Genomic DNA, 11,706 nt, shown 5'->3' on the forward strand with positions numbered 1-11,706 from the left:
GGAACCTCTACACCTAAAGCTCACAGAACATAGAGGAACAGGGGGTAGAGGGAATAATAAAGCATCACCCAGCTTTCACTAGCAACAAAGGGTGATGAGCACAGAAAGCCACAACTGGCCAAAGTGTAGAACATAGGAAACTGTAGAGTGTGTGTCCCTGGATAGGACCCCTATATTAAACTTCACCCACCATAAGCTCAGTGATCATTGCAGAAGAGGAGACTGAAAGATTTTGAGAGCCAGGGGTGATGCATGACCATAAGGAAACAGTCTTCCATGCTTCTGGGAACTTGCTCATGTGAACTTACGGCAATGGTAATGGCATACACAAGACCCATCAGACAAAATCAATCAGACAAAAATTCAGTATAGAACTAGGAAGAGGCCCCAACCTTAGCCAAGGAACTATTGACAGCTGATCACTGCTGGATGAGGGAGAGTTGATTTTCTTTAAGAGGGGGACTCTAGATAGGCTGAACAGGCTCCACTGGATGAATCACACCAAGGGACATCTAGTTACATAAACTTGACTCAATATGTCTTAACATATATGACAGAATGCATGAAATCTGTGGGAAAAGCTATTGGGGGTGCAGATATGGGAGGGGATCTAAATATGATTAAAGTATATTGTATAAAATGCATAAAAATTCAATAAAGGTATACATTAAAATAAAATCAACTACAAAAGAAAAGTCTTGAAGCCTTAAGTGATTAAAGTAGGTTAAAGTGCACTGTGCCTTTTCTGAGTGAGCTGAGAACTCTGATCATATTTCATGAACCTCTAACTTCCCAGGGTATATTGTCAAGAATCCTCATCTCTAGGTGGAAATTCTTCTCTTTTCCACATTATATGCTAAAGTAGCATTTGTCTCCAGCAGGCTGTGGCATGACTGTGTTCTTCAAAGAGCATCAAAATTGACTCTCCAATTGTTTCTACCATTTTTCCTAAACCCTGGGATATAATTTGATTTCTCCAAGTAATCTGAATGTAGTTAACAGTTATTCTTTTGTCAGCTCTATTGATATGACATTTTTCTCTTCTTTCTTTGCCTCTGTTCCTCTCTGCTTTTGTCTCTGATTTTAAAAGGATTGCTTAAGAGGCAAAGAAGACAGGAGACACAAGTCTGTTTTTAATGGGATGGCCTCTAGTGTTTCTCTGTTAAATATATGACCTGTTGATTTCTAATAGATACCCTTTAACATTTGAAGGCTTAATCTTTTAAATGTAGTCTCCTCAACGTATTTGTGCTCTTTAAACACAGAGAAAAAGAAACAGAGCGAAGAGAGAAATATTAGAAAGCATATCGATTGTTATCAAACATTTTACAGCATATTTTCCAATTCCTGCAGTGTCATTTTGCATTTGGCGTTGTACTGTGGTGTATTATAATCATACTTCCCCTGACAATAAACCAGCTCTTTAATCTTAGGACAGATCCTACTTGGTAGTGGTTGATGAAGGTTTGGAGATAGTGTCAAATTTGATTTGCTAACAGTTTAAGAGTTTTACATCAATATTTCTCAGAAAACTCCTTCATAGATTTTTCCAGCCTCTGGAAGGTTCTGGTCCTTTAAGGTTGCAAAGCTTAAAACAATGAAGTAGATGGCAGTCTGTTTTTAAATGCTCTAGAAATTTTTGTGTAGTTTGGGAATTATATGCTCTGTGAAATTCTAACAATAAAATTATTTCATCATGGGTCTGTTATTATAGTTTTGTCATTTATTTTCTATTTTTGAACAAATCCAATTTTCTACATTTTCCTAGCTTAATTTTGAACATTGATTTTTTTCCCCTTGGAAACCATCTATTTAAAGTAATTTGAAAAATTATCTATTATAAAGTGTGAGTCATATTTTCTTGACTTAAAAATTACCTGCTCTTGCATCATCATGTCATAAATCATAATTGTTTCCTCTTTTTCCATTGACTGGATTGTCTTCTGCCTTTTTTCATTGATATGGCTGTATTGTTTAAAGAAAAGCTCTTGGGTTTACCGAGAAGTCGCATTTTTTGTTTGTGGATTCATTAAAGTCTCTGTCCTTATTACGCACTCTCTTCTATATCTTAGGTTTATTCCGTTTTTGCTTTTTTCACTTACTCAGTTGATTGCTATATTCCTTTATTTTATTATTATTTTAATAATGGAAGCATTTAAGATTATTGCCTGTGTGAATAACATTGGCTGCTTTGTGCTATAATAATGTTTTTTTTATTTCCATTATTTTCTAAATAGCCCATCATTATAATTTTGATTTCTTCTTTTATATCCTAATAGGTTTTTAAGGAATTTTTTTAAATTCTCAAATTGCTAGGTCTTACTTCTGTTGCATTTTAAGCTTTGATTACTCATTTACATTTTTGATATGGTGACCAAAAATTCTTCTGCTCAATTACTGATATGTATTTTATTTGTGAGCCATAATATAATTTTTATAATTATCCATTCTAATTAGCAATTAAGATCTATGCTTGAGTATACTATAGAAACATCAATACACCTATACCTTAATATTTGCTATAATAGTAAAATTATCTGTGTTTTAAAGATATATTTTAATACTATAACAATTGTATTTCAATCATGTTCTCATTTACCAATGATATTAGATAACTTCTCTGTGCCAGACTCACTTCTGAGTGTTGGGGACACAGCAGTGAACACACATGGAGGATGTCTTAGGACAGGAGCTTAAATCCAGGTGGGGACACCTAAGAAACTTCTCAAGTTCACACTCAGGGCTGCACACACTGGAAATAAGCAAGTGTATCACATGGACACCACATTTGAAAAACGGAAACGGAAGTGATTTCTTAAATACTCTGTCTTCCATACACGTGACTACTTTTTTCTGGCTTTGGAGAGAGGGTATTTTATTTTTGTTTGTTTTATTTTCAACCAGTGTCTTCGGTGCCCCAGGCTGACTTTGAACTCCTGATCTCCTGCCTCTGCCTCCCTGGTGGTGGGATAATAGGCATGTGTCACCATGTCTGCGCAGCTATAATCTTTAAAATTTAAGTGTCTTATGTTCTTAGAGCTTCTTGAAGATCACAGTGAAATAAACTGCAATCACTAGCTAGCCAGGTCCTTAGGGGAACTGTTCCTAAGGATGGGATCCAGGGCTTTGGGCATGTAAGTGACAAGAATTTTAAAATAACTTCTGTTCCCCTAAATCATCATTTCATCTTACTTTAGAATTGTCATTGAACTAATTGACTTTTTCCTTCTCTCTGTATATGTCACAAACCCCCAGAGGCCTCCACTGCCCTTGATTACACACACACACACACACACACACACACACACACACACACACACTCATACACCTTGGACAGATACAGTAGGTTTCACCCTTTATTCTATGTAGCTGTATCAAACCAGCTCCAAGAAAGCACCTGTCAGCCTTCAGCACTGTGCTTCAGTGGTGCTGTGTGGCCTCCTTTCTTCTCAGGGTCCACTGATAGGTAGAGCAGCTTACTTGCTCCTCAAGCTCCTCAAACAATCATAAGTTGGAAGTATAGAGAAATGAACACCCACATGGTCATGCTCCCCAACATGCATCCCCACTGAAGAACTGGCACTGATGGATTAAACATCCAGCTCTCATGTCTAGGTCATCCAGAGAGGGGACTGACCTCCAAAGACTCTTCTTCTGAGGTACCAGGGGTATCTCTTAACAATGACCAGTTCTATAGCGCATTCTTCTCTGCCTTTCTCTCCTCCTTGAGGTGCCTTATGGCATCTTTGGGATGGCTTCCAAATACTCTACCAACACGTAAGCCTCTCAGACTCTGGGAAACACAGATGAAGACATCTTCCTTGCTTAACAGCCTGTTCTTCACATAGCTTTCAAATCTTTGAGTGTGTATTTTTAGTGATCTTCGGCAAATCTTTCTCTACCTTAACATTTATGGGTATTATTCCTATATCCTAGTTCCTGCTCTTCTCTACTTCTCCTTGATGTTTATTCTCCACATTCGATATTTTATATGTGCCCTTTTAAAATGGGAACACAACTTCTTTTTCACTGTATATTTCATTGAATTTTTGTGCATTTCATACGTCTTAATCATATTTAGACCCCCCTCCCCTATATACACCCCCATACCCTTTCATCTGATGTCAGGCAGTCTATCATATATGTTAAAGCCTATCAAGTCAAGTTTGTGTCCCCAGATGTCCCTCAGAGAGAGTTCATCCATTGGAGCCTGGTCAACTTTTCTAGCATCACTCCTTTAAAGAAGACTACCTCTCCCTCCCCTGGCAGTTATCAGCTGATAATAGTTCCTCTGCTAAGGTTGGGGATTCTTGCCCATTTCCCAAGTTGTATGTTGGGTTTCTACCTGGGCTGAGTTTGCATGGGTCTTGTTCATGTTGTCACCATTGCTGTAAGTTCATATGAAGAGAAGCTTAAAAAACTGGTTTGGAACACAACTTTTAGCCTCACAGTTCATTAAGATTTACACTCCTTTTCTTTACTATTAGAATAATTTCTGATTATATGGGATTATTTCCCAAAGTTTCCTTACCATTCCATCTCTTTCTAGAGATTACACGTCCACACATGCAGCCTCATTATTTCTGTTTCTGTTCTGGCGTCAATTCTGTTTCTTCAAAGGCTCTCTGGAACATTGCACGATTACTTTCTATAAGGTTCCTGCTACTCTGGTGACCACAGCCAGTTTTTGTACATTGGTCAAAATTCAATTAATACAACTATTTCCTCCTTACAACTCTCTTTTCCTCTTCAAATAAGAATGAGCCATGGCTTGCTTTAAGAAGATGCTTCAGTTTTGAAAGTATTGCCCCCACAGTAAAATCATTCCATGTGGTATGTATCATCTGTATGAGCTTTGTATAGTCTAAGGTACATCCCTACACCAGGGTTAAAGAGCTGGATACATGCTCCATTCTCATACCTCTGCTCATTTCTGGTACTATGTTCAAATGTTCATCGGTACCCCAACCTTCCACTAACATGCTTCTGCTAATAGGTATCTTAACACAGGACACTTCTGTTCTTCCTATTTGATCACTTTATTTTAAGCAGGCATACTCCCTCTAATGCTATACTGTAGCCATGTCCAAAATTCACCAAACTTCAATGATTTCACTCGATCTTTAATATGATTATGTATGTGTAAATATAATCTATGTACACACATATTTATGCATTCATATGAAAACATAAAGTCATTTTTCTCTGTTGAGAATGTTTGGCGTCTGGCATGTGGATACCCGAGCCCCATTATTCCTGTTATAGTTATGTTTTAGCCTCATTTTTTTCCTCCCACAAGGCACACATTTTTGCTTTCCTTGGCATTAATTTTGCTGCTTAATCTGGGCTTTCTTTTACCTTTTCTTAGATATTTACTTATACTGATCACATTGATGAGTGTGTTTCCATGTTCTTTCAGGAGCTTGAGCGATAGCTTCCACTATTTTCTCAGAGAACATCATTCTTTCATAATGAGTCGTCATCCAGAAAACCAATTTTCCCCTTATTATCAATGTAGTCAGCAGATTACTTCTCATATCCTCTCCCAGTGATGATAAAAATAACAAGTAATAAGTAATTGAGTTTTTCCTATGCACCAGCCATAATGTCTTTCGTACACCTTATGTCTAGTCTTCATGACATCTGTTATAGTCAAGACTCCTGAGTCCTTTTGCCTGTGATAAGACTGAATTCTCATAACTTGTAAGATACTAAGTCTGAGATTTCAAACCTTTTGTTCTTTCAATCACTACAGTAAGTTGATGATTATGTGTCAAGATGATTTTAATATACCTTGGTTATTATTGTCATAGGAAGGTGGGAAGGAAATATTTTTAAGGCCCAGTTGTTCAGTCACTTGTTAGGTATTCAGATGCAATAATGACACTTTGGTGCTTTCTGATGACTATAGTTCTTCCTAGTAAAATATGTGAAACAATGCAACAGACATGAAAAAATCCAGAATATCATAAGGGAATACTTTAAAAACCTATACACTATTAAATTAGGAAATCTAAAATAAATGGATGAATTTCTAAATTCAATGGTGACAGAACATACTTTGGACATGGTACTTGAAGCAATTGAATTGGAACCGGCCTAGAAGCCTCTTCCCTAAAGACTACCTCTCACAGTATCAGAGGATAATATGCAAGTTGCCAAGGAAGAAAACCAGTCAGTGATCATACTCAACTATAAAGCCTAATAGAGACAATAACTGGCCCAGCAAAGTAGCTCTATTGTTGCAATAGTGGCACTTTTATTTGGGGGGCAATCAATAGCTGTCTAATTGAACTTAAGGCTTGCTCAATGGGTGGGAACTCATGTGCGGTACTGTAAATATTGCCAAATACACATGGCTGCAGAGGTCATACATCCTAGAGAAAACCCTGCATCTGTCACAGCACTAGACAAACGTCATTTCTTACTGTATGCAACTACGGATCCTTATAGTTGCAGACAAGTGTATCTCTCGCCACTCATCAAAAAAGCTTCTTTTACACCAAGTGTGAGATTAAGGCCAGACTGGTCCACATAGAGACTTCCAGGCAGACAGGGACTAGGGAGACCCTATGGGGGGGGGAACCAAAACAACAATACCCCCCACCAGAAAAGCTTTTTGCAATAGATGGGAACTATTACAAAGTTCCAAAACTGGCCAAATGCAGAGTGTCTTTGAGATGCCCAGTCCTAGGTGACACACCTACAACACAACCTCTACATTTAAGGTCCAAGGAACAAAGCTGAACAAAGAGAAAAAGGAACATTAATGCATCTTTCACTTCTCCCCCATGAAGTGAAGTTTTTATATGCAATAGATGTGATTAACCCAGAAAGCTACAACTGGCCAAGGTACAGAGAATAATAGACTGTAGAGTGTTTGTTCTTACGTAGGACAGCTATATCAAAGGACTCAGGGACCATTGCAGAAAAGGAAGCAGAAAGACTCTAAGAGTCTGGGGTGTTGGATGATCACAGGAGATAACATTTTCCAGGCGACTGGGAATTTGCTCATGTGAACTTACAGCAACAGTGACAGCATGCATACAGCCTATCCAAGCTGAAACCAGACAAAAACTCAACATAGTAAGGGGAGAATTTGATAAGAAGCCTCAACTTTAGCTGAGAAACTATTGACAACTGATGACTACGAGGAAAGGGAGAGTTGGTTTTCTTTTAATGATGTGATGCTAGATAGGCTGACCAGGATCCAGTGGATGAACTCACACCAAGGGATATTTGGGGACACAAATTTGGCTCAATAGGCCTTAACATATATGACAGAATGCATGAAATCCAGTGGGAGTTCAGATAGGGGATGGGATCTAAACATGATCAAGATACATTATATAAAATTCACAAAAATCCAATAAAAAATGGAGACAGAAGATATACTGCCAATGAGTTAGTTGATTATGAAAACAATAAACACGGTAAAGTGGTATCCAATAAAAGTCCTTGGAGTTAAATTTCTATTGTTGACATGCAAATACTTATAAAGATGATGGGACGATTACTTTCTTTCCTTAACTGAATGTCATAGCTTAAAATTTCATGAAACTCTCCCAGGAGTTCAGATTCTGACACTGTCATCTATAGTCTCAAACTGAGTCACGCAGAGCCAAGTCTTTGTGGAGCTGATTTTATACCAAAGAGCTGTGTGTGTCTCAATGTCTCCATTTTCTAGAGAGCTGTACCTTAATGTGTGTGGCTCTTATCTAAATGTACAGTCCCTTTAGGATTTCAATCATCTCAATGACTGGCATGGCTTGAAACTTGCTGAGGATTTCTGGATGCTCTGTAAGGATCCGTAGATGTCCTCTGTGTTTTATATATTGCTGCCGTCATGGTGGTGAAGCCATTTGCTTGTCCCCATTTCCTCAGTGTTGCAATAGTTTATACAAAGGCCCATGTGGATGTAGACATTAGTCTCTTTATCTAAAATGGTATTTTATTGTCTTTTGCAAGATCCCCCTTTTTCTTCCTGGACAGTAGTTTCTTCATAGTCAGCAAACAAATTGTTTACTTTTCTTTCAAAGAAAAGGGAAAACAGGGCTAGAGAGATGGCTCAGCGGTTAAGAACACTGACTTCTTGAAGAAGACCTGGGTTCGAGTCCCAGCACCCATATGGCAGCTAACAACTGTCTATAACTCTAGTTCCAGGGGATCCGACAGCCTCTTCTGTCCTCCGCAGGCATTGCATGGCATGAGTGCACTTACCTACATGCAGGCAATATACACATACACATAAAAATAATAAATTAAATATTTTTTAAAAAAAAGAAAGAAAAGGGAAAACAGAGGTTTTTTTTCTAGGTAAAATTGAAAATGTGAAAGGGGCTAAGTGAGCTTCCTCAAATCATATGGCCAACAGATGAAAAATTCAGCATTTATACCTGTCTTTTAGATACTTCTTCCTGTGTTTTTAATCTCTGCTGTTATTTCTATGGGAGATCCCTTAGAAAATATATTTATTGAAAAATATGCAAATGTGGTGCCATGAGGCATACAGTCCTTAAGATTCAAGTTCTGTCTTAGGACAGTGTTGGAACAGATGTGTTTCTACATGGAATTCCACAGCAGGGTCTTGGGACCTGGGAGTTGAACACACTGGGAGTTTAGAGGATAAAAGTTCAGAAAGGAGAAGGGAACTGCAAAGATGCTGTGGCTGTGGTGGTTTGATGAGAATGTTCCCATAAGCTTCAAATATTTGAACATTTTGTCCCCATTTGGCTGCGCTATTTTGGGAGGCTTTAATAGGTGTGGCCTTGCTAGAGGAAGTACATTCCTGGGGGCAGGTTTTGAGAGTTGTTAAGACTTGCCAGATTTCCAATCACTCTCTGCTTCCTGAGCCTGTTTGAATAAGTAAGCACCAGGCTTACTGCTACCATGGTTCCCCCTCCATTATGGACTCTTCCCTGGAACCTTAAGCTAAATAAGCTCTTCCTTCTATAAGTTGCCTTGGTCATGATGTTTTATCACAGCAACAGAAAAGGAACTAATACAGACACCAAAAGCTCTCTGAGAACATTCACCAATTTTACAAATTTGTCTTAGGGTAATGGTCTTGTCTTAGGGTGATGGTATAGTCTTTGGTTCTTCTTGGTCAATACCCAAAGCACTATCCAGGAAGACACTTTACTGTATAATTAAGCTACAGTCTTAATTTGTAGAAAACAAAATGTGTAAGGCTCTAAGTAACCATGATTCTTAATAAATATTAATGGATGAGGAGGAGAGAGAAGAATTGAGATAGCACTGCTGTTTGGCCTTGGGACATCACGCAGAATCCACCTCTTTAGTTTCAATATCCCCAATGGATGAGATACTAGTTTTGCTGCATTGATTGCTGTTTCATAATATAAAATTTAATTATCTCTATTATTTTACAATAAGCTTTTCTGCCTTGGGGCCTCTGGCACAGGGTACAGTTAATAACAAATCTAATAAATAAAGAAATAAAACACTTCATTTCCTTTTCAGAAGGAAGTTGTGTTTTGTTCTGTATGTTTTGAGCTTAGGGGAATTCATGTGAGATTTTCCAAATACACTTGTTCTTTGGCTGCAATGAGGCAGAGGCATCTTCCAGAAGAAGGGTTTCAGAAAGACAGCCATCCTGGGGATCCAAGACGTTCAGCCCTGGGAGCCAGCGTGCTGCTACTTAGCAGGGACTGGAGTAAGCGCAGCTATAACTCCATACTCACTCTCAGGGGCTGTTTCTTACTCTTTGTGCTTCTATTATTGGATTCCCCCTCATTACATTTGTTTAGCCCAAGCAGCATAAAATTAAGAGCCCTGACTCTGATTAATCCTTCACCCACTTACACTTTGTTTACCCAATTGTTTTCTTTTGAGAAGAGATTTCAATATTAGACAGATGCAGGTTAGCAGATACAAAACATAGCTTGAGAGAGATGAAAAATGCTATTGAGAAAGTAATTGAAGTCAAACACTAAGCCAACCATGCACAATAGCCCAGTGAGATGAGAAATAGATGAGATGTACTTATTATTGAGCTAGCTAGACATTGGGGAATATATAATAAAGGGTTTGCCATCCAAATATATAGTGTAGTTCTCGACATCATGCATTTAATAAGCATTTTATAAGCATAAATTATGCATATTCTCTAGGTCTGGAAGCTACTGAAAATAAGGAAGTCTGAGACAAACAGTCTGCCTTTGAAAGACCGATACACCAGAAGTAAATATATGAGAGCATGAAAAATTATATTACAAGGTAGCATTTAGAAGTCCCTGGAAAATGAGGAAAACTAAGATTTTATTTAAAGACTATATAGGGTCTAGTACAGAGATAGGGAAGACTTCAGAGAAGAAATGGTGCTTAAAATTGGCCTGAAAAACATCATTTCTGAGGGCTGTAGAGATGGTTCAGCTGTTAAGAACACTTGCTGCTTTTCCGGAGGACCCAAGTTTGGACCCCAGCACCAGTGTTGGGCAGATGATCACAACAGCCTATAACTCCAGCTCCTGGGGACCAGACATTCTCTTCCAGTCTCTGCAGTAACTTGCACGCATGTGGATATTTACCTCCCCCTACACACACTCATATACACATGATTAAAAATAAAATGTATCTTTTTTAAAAAATCATTGATTTGTGATCACGTGTTAGTAGCAATGAATAGTGAGCATTTAAGTGAGCCAAACAGCAATTGCAGAGAATACGTTCAGTCTGGTTCAACAAATTTCAAAAATGAGAAACAGGCTGCTGGAAATATATACAAAGATGCAAAGAGAAAGGTAATGGAAATTATCATAAAAGCAATAATAATCACTTTAACTGTGAGGAGAGACAACAGGATGGGAATGGATTTGTGATCCACAGAAATGGCCTCCAAGGAACTGGCAATGATCTATTCTTAACTATGTTAGCTGCTTTAAAAACACTCCTATGTTTAACTATACAATTGCATGATCATACAAGTTCTGTGTCTAAGACATGTTTCAAAATAAAAAGTTTAAAACATACACTTACTATATAACTGAATATTTTTATTGACATGGTAAAAAGAGAAAGATTTGGCCATCCTAGAGATCAAACTATTTGGGGCAATGCAATTATATTAAAGCTGTGCAAGGCCTTAATTGATTAAAATAAGATTGAATTGAAAAATGTTAAGGTAACCTATGTGCATTTCAACATGTGGGAAGTAGCATTAATGTCTGAACTAACTTAATTTTAAAGAGTTTTAAAGAAAAAAACCCAGAAAAGAATGAGGGAAATGGACAGCAGGCCCCAACCCTAGACTAGAAACTATTGGGAACCGATTACTGTTTGGTAAGGGAGAGTAGACAGACCTTCTTTAAGGGACTTTATGATACTTTAGATAGGCTGACAAGACTCCAGTGGATGAAATTTCACCAAAAACATCTGGTTACAAATTCTTGACCAGAAAAGACTTAACATATACGACGGAATGCATGAAATCCTGTGGGGGATGTGGATGGTGGGAGGGATATAAATTTGATCAAGATCTATTATATGAAATGCACAAAAACACAATAAAAATATTTTTTAAAAAATAAAAATAATCTGGGCATGGTGGCGCGCACCTTTAATCCCAGCACTCGGGAGGCAGAGGCAGGCAGAGCTCTGTGAGTTCAAGGCCAGCCTGGTCTACATAGTGAGTTCCAGGACAGCTGGGGCTATAGGGAGACGCTGTCTCAAATAAATAAATAAATA

The sequence above is a fragment of the Nannospalax galili genome, unplaced genomic scaffold, assembly GCF_000622305.1.
Source record: "Nannospalax galili isolate Female #2095 unplaced genomic scaffold, S.galili_v1.0 scaffold690, whole genome shotgun sequence".
NCBI classification, from domain to species: domain Eukaryota; kingdom Metazoa; phylum Chordata; class Mammalia; order Rodentia; family Spalacidae; genus Nannospalax; species Nannospalax galili.